This window comes from Anopheles arabiensis (genome assembly GCF_016920715.1).
Source record: "Anopheles arabiensis isolate DONGOLA chromosome X unlocalized genomic scaffold, AaraD3 X_pericentromeric_contig0003, whole genome shotgun sequence".
In the NCBI taxonomy this organism is placed as follows: Eukaryota; Metazoa; Arthropoda; class Insecta; order Diptera; family Culicidae; genus Anopheles; species Anopheles arabiensis.
The window spans coordinates 2112501-2120000 of record NW_024412081.1 but is presented as its reverse complement, the minus strand read 5'-3'; the positions used below and the strand labels follow the sequence as shown (position 1 = coordinate 2120000).

The 7500-nt window shown below is 48.2% G+C and overlaps 1 pseudogene; it reads left to right on the top strand.

Annotated features, from left to right (window-relative positions):
* Window positions 1-4569, top strand: part of LOC120907365 — an 8728-nt pseudogene extending 4159 nt beyond the window's left edge.
* The last annotated feature ends 2931 nt before the right edge of the window (window positions 4570-7500 follow it).

Sequence of the window (7500 nt, the reverse complement as noted above, 5' to 3'; positions counted from 1 at the left end):
TGTTGGAAGGTAGGCCATACGAGCTACCATTGTAGGGAACCAGACAGAAGTAATCTGTGCTGGAAATGCGGTTTAGTGGACACAAGAAGCAAGCTTGTACCAACTCTGTCAAGTGTTTGGATTGCGGTACGAGGTCACAGAACCTTCACGCAACGGGCAGTTATATGTGTCCCCGAAGGCGAACGATTAGATCATAATGGTTAGGTTGCTACAACATAACCAGAATCATAGTTATGCTGCATTTCAGTTAATGTGGCAAACGATTAGGGAAGAATCTGCGGATATAGTGTTGATTGCAGATCCGTATCTGGCAACAACCAACGTCAAAGTGTTACGCAACGACGATAACACAGCAGCGGTAGTGGTTAACGCGGACTTACCAGTTAAGGTAGTCAGTAAGGCTCTGAAGGGTTTAATGATAGTTGACATAGGTGATATGCGAGTGGTTAGCGTTTACGCGCCACCTAGATTTAGTATGGAAGAGTTCCAGAACATGTTGGATAACACGGTAATGGCCGTAACCGGTATCCACAAATTCGTTATCGGGGGGACTTCAACGCTTGGTCATCAAGTTGGAACAACCAACTTGGCGAGCGTGGAGAAACCAGAAACGAAGAGTGAGTTAGTTTTATCAACCTTTGCGCAGATTGACGCAATTTTATTGAACGACGGCAGCACCCCAACTTATGTTGGACCAGGGCGCACGTCAGTAGTTGATCTTACTTTGCGAGCCGAACCGTAGCAAGATCATTTAAGTGGGAGGTGTTATCTAGCTATATGAACTCTGATCATCGTGCAATACGAATAGATCTTGAGACGCAAAGCGTGCGTAATCTGTCCCGACCCATAACGGGATGGAGCATCAAGTATTTTAGCAAAGATATATTTGAAGTTATGATGCAAGCCGCTTTTGAGACCGAGGTCACAACAAGCGAAGACTTAATGCGTATACTTGTCACGGCGTGCAATGCGACGATGACTAAACGTAAGAGGTACACTCTAACAAGAGTGCATTTTGGTGGACGTTAGAGATTGAGGCACTTCGCAAAGAGTGCAAACACCGCGATCGATTAGCGCAAAGAGCTTTTAATACTGATCTCTATTCTACTTTTAGGGACGAGTTCAAGGTGGCACGGAATGCCCTCAAGCGATTGATCAAGCATACCCGACAGAGGAAGTGGAAAGAGTTCCTGGGAACAGCGAACAACGCATCATTTGGTATAGTATATCATACGTTCAAGAAAGTGGCCGAGGGTTCGATTGGACCCCGAACCATGACATTGGACGAGTTTAGGGAAGTGGTGAGCGAGCTTTCCTACTCACCCAAACACGGTGTGGCCTGATTATCGTATCGATCAGCCACGAGAGTTTGAAAGGGTAACTAATGATGAGATTCTTGCGGTTGCCAGGAGACTACCCAACAAGAAGGCGCCGGGACCAGATGGTATCCCGAATGAGGCGCTGAAAGTTGGTATGTTGACTGCAACCGATGCATTGCAGGGTTTACCAAGGCTGTTTAGAGAACGCGAAGTTCCCCGATGAGTGGAAAAGGCAGAGGTTGGTGTTAATACCGAAGCCGAACAAACCACCAGGGAACCGGGTTCAATTCGCCATTGTCTACTAGACGGGGCAGGTAAAGGTTTAGAACGCATCATAGTGCAACGGCTAAATGCACACATCGAGGAGGTCAACGGACTGTCTGACGACCAATTTGGTTTCAGAAGTCGTCGATCTACAGTTGATGCGATTCAACGGGTAGTGGACATTGTTTCGGTAGCTAGAAGTAGAAACAGATACAGTGGACGGTATTGTGCGGTTGTTACATTAGATGTTACTAATGCTTTTAACAGTGCTTCATGGTTGGCGATTGCAAATGCTTTACAGAGAATTAACACTCCTAAATATCTTTATGATATCATTGGTGATTATTTTAGGAATCGTGTGCTGATGTATGATACCACAGATGGACCGGCAGAGATTGCAGTCACATCGGGTGTACCTCAAGGCTCGGTACTTGGCCCAACGTTATGGAACCTCATGTACGACGGAGTCCTACGAGTTGCAATGGTGGAAGGTGCACGGATTATCGGCTATGCAGACGATATAGTACTGTTGGTGGAAGGTAATTGTGTTGATGATATTGAAATTCTCGTTTCCAGTCAGATTCGCATCATCGACCGATGGATGACCGACAACGGATTAAAGATAGCCCCGACCAAGACCGAGTTTATTATGGTCAGTTCCCATCAGAGGATACAGCATGGGGCTATCAGGGTAGGTGATCACGTAGTACATTCGTCGCGCAGCTTAAAGTGCCCAGGGATGGTCTAGATGACCGCCTCGATTACACTTCACACATCGGGTATGCGGTGGAGAGGCGACGAAGCTATGGACCACCTTGGTAAGGATGATGCTAATAAGGCAGGTCCGAGTAGTAATGCTAGGCGAGCAATTGCTCTTACTGTTGTGGCGAAGGTCGGTATGCCTCGCCCATTTGGTGTCATACCCTTAGATTTGCTAACCGTAGACAATGGCTACGTCGGTTTTACCGGCCAGTAGTCCAGCGAGTTATCTCTTCTTTCAGGACAACTTCTCATGATGCAGTCTGCGTGCTTGCGGGAATGATCCCTTCATCTCCTCCTGGACGAGGACTCCAGGACTTTTCATCGGAGACGAGCAGAGAACATCGCCGGATCGGTTGCACGTAACATGGAACGTGTCACAACTATGGAACGATGGCAACGAGAATGGGATGAGAGTGTTCACGGTCGGTGGACATACCGTCTCATACCCGACGTCAACAGATGGATAAGTAGAAGATTTGGTGGTGTAGATTTCTTTCTTTCTCAGTTTCTTTCCAGCCATGGCTTCTACGCCTACCAGCTTCATCGGATGCAGTTAACGGGTTCGCCGCTATGTGATGCGTGCGAGGAACCTGAGACGCCAACACACGATATTCCATTGTGTACGTCATCGTGAATTGATCATCAGACTTCAGCATCAAGTCGACGAGGAGTTAACGCCGGAGAACATCATCGAAGTTATGTCTGCTAACAGATATAACTGGAGCATGGTTCATCAAGCAGTACGGACGATTATGATTCGACAACAACATCGAAGACACGTCATCGAACGAGGCGAACGACGTGCTTTGCTCGCCAACATCAGTTGGCCTTGCAGAGCAGCGACAGTGACGACGAGTAACGACAGAATTCATCGTAGTTCATCGTAGCTTCATCGCCGAGGGCTGAACAGTGGCTAATCACCACTGTTGGAAGCCATTCGTTGCCTGGGATGATGGACATCCACCGCCCGAGTGACGTCGATACCTAACGGGTGATCCACTCGGGGCCGGTTGAAGGCACGGAGGGTTTTAGTGAGTAAGAATCTCACACTACCGGGGTTGATCACCCAGGTGTCTTATGCAAGATTTCCCCTTCGATAACAAAAAAAAAAAAAAAAAAAAAAAAAGGTAGCCAAATGCCTCGTCATCTAATTAGTGACGCGCATGAATGGATTAACGAGATTCCCTCTGTCCCTATCTACTATCTAGCGAAACCACAGCCAAGGGAACGGGCTTGGATGCACTAGCGGGAAAAGACCCTGTTGAGCTTGACTCTAGTCTGGCATTGTAAGGCGATATAGGAGGTGCAGCATGGGTGGGAGGGCTTCCTCGTGGGCTCGCCTCTGAGATACCACCACTCTTACTGTTGCCTTACTTACATGATTGGGTGGAACAAGCGCGGGCCCCAGGTCGGATCGTGCGCGCACCTCCTCCGGGGGCTGTGGCGGCGGTTCGCCTGCGCGCGCCCAATGCGCCGTGTTTCTCGCTCAGCGTCCAGTGTGTCGCTGGGTGGTGCCGCCGGGAGACTGCATCGTAGCATCGTCGTAGCGTGTTACCCGCTTGTCCGACCGTGAGCCGTGGCCCGCAAGGGTACAAGCTTGCGTACGTCGGTGCATTCGTGGTGCACTGCTTCTGCGGTCGATCGTTTATGATGTCCTGCATGGACAGTGCCAGGTGCGGAGTTTGACTGGGGCGGTACATCTCCAAAACGATAACGGAGGTGTCCAAAGGTCAGCTCAGTGTGGACAGAAACCACACGCTGAGCATAAGGACAAAAGCTGGCTTGATCCCAACGTTCAGTACACTTCGGGACGGCAGCTTGGCCTTACGATCCTTTGGTTATAACGAGTTTTTAGCAAGAGGTGTCAGAAAAGTTACCACAGGGATAACTGGCTTGTGGCCGCCAAGCGTTCATAGCGACGTGGCTTTTGATCCTTCGATGTCGGCTCTTCCTATCATTGTGAAGCAAAATTCACCAAGCGTAGGATTGTTCACCCTTTCAAGGGAACGTGAGCTGGGTTTAGACCGTCGTGGGTTAGTTTACCCTACTGGTGTGTGCTTATAGTCGCTATCTTAACGGAATTCCTGTGCAGTGAGAGGAACCACAGGTGGACCACTGGCTCAATACTAGTCCGACCGGACTTTGGTATGACGGTCCGCTGGATTATGCCTGAACGCCTCTAAGGTCGTAGCCCAGTGGCTGATGACCAACAGCCTGGTCAAGTGGGTTGCAAAGATTGCAACAACAACAACAACAACCATCGAGGTTGACCCTGTTAGGAAGCGGTGGAAAATATTCCAAGTCCGAGAAACGGACCGAATATTAATGAGGTAGAATTAATAAGAGGAAGAAGAAGAAGAGCAAGAAGAAGCAGAATAAGCCCAGGAAGCGGCCTGAGGCTCTGCTGATATCGGACTGCACTCCGAGGAGCTGGCAGAGACCTCAACAGTCCGATGCTCTTAAATCGGTTGGAGAGACAATCTCTAAGGTCCGACGGGCCCAGAATGGAGGCATGTTGCTAGAACTTAAGCAGGGTAGTTCTGCTAGTGCAATTGCCCCAAAGGTTAAGGAAGCGGTGAAGGGCAAGGCGTCAGTGAGAACGCTAGCTCCTTCTAAAATGATTGAGATCATGCATCTCGATGAAATTACCACCCCAGAGGAGGTTGCGGAGTCTGTCAAAGCACAGCTCAACATCGAGATAGAAATAGATCGTATCAAAATGAAGAAAGGCCGCGCGGCCGGTACGCAGTGGGCACGGATCAACGTATCGCTGCCAGACTTTCAAAGCTTCTTGAATTTGGGGAAGCTGAAAGTTGGTTGGTCGATATGCCATATCCGCGAGGTTATGGAAGAGCAGAAATGCTATAAGTGTTGGAAGGTAGGCCATACGAGCTACCATTGTAGGGAACCAGACAGAAGTAATCTGTGCTGGAAATGCGGTTTAGTGGACACAAAATGGCTTGTACCAACTCTGTCAAGTGTTTGGATTGCGGTACGAGGTCACAGAACCTTCACGCAACGGGCAGTTATATGTGTCCCCGTAGGCGAACGATTAGACCATAATGGTTAGGTTGCTACAACATAACCAGAATCATAGTTATGCTGCATTTCAGTTAATGTGGCAAACGATTAGGGAAGAATCTGCGGATATAGTGTTGATTGCAGATCCGTATCTGGCAACAACCAACGTCAAAGTGTTACGCAATGACGATAACACAGCAGCGGTAGTGGTTAACGCGGACTTACCAGTTAAGGTAGTCAGTAAGGCTCTGAAGGGTTTAATGATAGTTGACATAGGTGATATGCGAGTGGTTAGCGTTTACGCGCCACCTAGATTTAGTATGGAAGAGTTCCAGAACATGTTGGATAACACGGTAATGGCCGTAACCGGTATCCACAAATTCGTTATCGGGGGACTTCAACGCTTGGTCATCAAGTTGGAACAACCAACTTGGCGAGCGTGGAAAACCAGAAACGAAGATGAGTTAGTTTATCAACCTTTGCGCAGATTGACGCAATTTTATTGAACGACGGCAGCACCCCAACTTATGTTGGACCGGGGCGCACGTCAGTAGTTGATCTTACTTTGCGAGCGAACCGTAGCAAGATCATTTAAGTGGGAGGTGTTATCTAGCTATATGAACTCTGATCATCGTGCAATACGAATAGATCTTGAGACGCAAAGCGTGCGTAATCTGTCCCGACCCATAACGGGATGGAGCATCAAGTATTTTAGCAAAGATATATTTGAAGTTATGATGCAAGCCGCTTTTGAGACCGAGGTCACAACAAGCGAAGACTTAATGCGTATACTTGTCACGGCGTGCAATGCGACGATGACTAAACGTAAGAGGTACACTCTAACAAGAGTGCATTTTGGTGGACGTTAGAGATTGAGGCACTTCGCAAAGAGTGCAAACACCGCGATCGATTAGCGCAAAGAGCTTTTAATACTGATCTCTATTCTACTTTTGGGACGAGTTCAAGGTGGCACGGAATGCCCTCAAGCGATTGATCAAGCATACCCGACAGAGGAAGTGGAAAGAGTTCCTGGGAACAGCGAACAACGCATCATTCGGTATAGTATATCATACGTTCAAGAAGTGGCCGAGGGTTCGATTGGACCCCGAACCATGACATTGGACGAGTTTAGGGAAGTGGTGAGCGAGCTTTCCTACTCACCCAAACACGGTGTGGCCTGATTATCGTATCGATCAGCCACGAGAGTTTGAAAGGGTAACTAATGATGAGATTCTTGCGGTTGCCAGGAGACTACCCAACAAGAAGGCGCCGGGACCAGATGGTATCCCGAATGAGGCGCTGAAAGTTGGTATGTTGACTGCAACCGATGCATTGCAGGGTTTACCAAGGCTGTTTAGAGAACGCGAAGTTCCCCGATGAGTGGAAAAGGCAGAGGTTGGTGTTAATACCGAAGCCGAACAAACCACCAGGGGAACCGGGTTCAGTTCGCCCCATTTGTCTACTAGACGGGGCAGGTAAAGGTTTAGAACGCATCATAGTGCAACGGCTAAATGCACATATCGAGAGGTCAACGGACTGTCTGACGACCAATTTGGTTTCAGAAGTCGTCGATCAACAGTTGATGCGATTCAACGGGTAGTGGACATTGTTTCGGTAGCTAGAAGTAGAAACAGATACAGTGGACGGTATTGTGCGGTTGTTACATTAGATGTTACTAATGCTTTTAACAGTGCTTCATGGTTGGCGATTGCAAATGCTTTACAGAGAATTAACACTCCTAAATATCTTTATGATATCATTGGTGATTATTTTAGGAATCGTGTGCTGATGTATGATACCACAGATGGACCGGCAGAGATTGCAGTCACATCGGGTGTACCTCAAGGCTCGTACTTGGCCAACGTTGTGGAACCTCATGTACGACGGAGTCCTACGAGTTGCAATGGTGGAAGGTGCACGGATTATCGGCTATGCAGACGATATAGTACTGTTGGTGGAAGGTAATTGTGTTGATGATATTGAAATTCTCGTTTCCAGTCAGATTCGCATCATCGACAGATGGATGACCGACAACGGATTAAAGATAGCCCCGACCAAGACCGAGTTTATTATGGTCAGTTCCCATCAGAGGATACAGCATGGGGCTATCAGGGTAGGTGATCACGTAGTACAT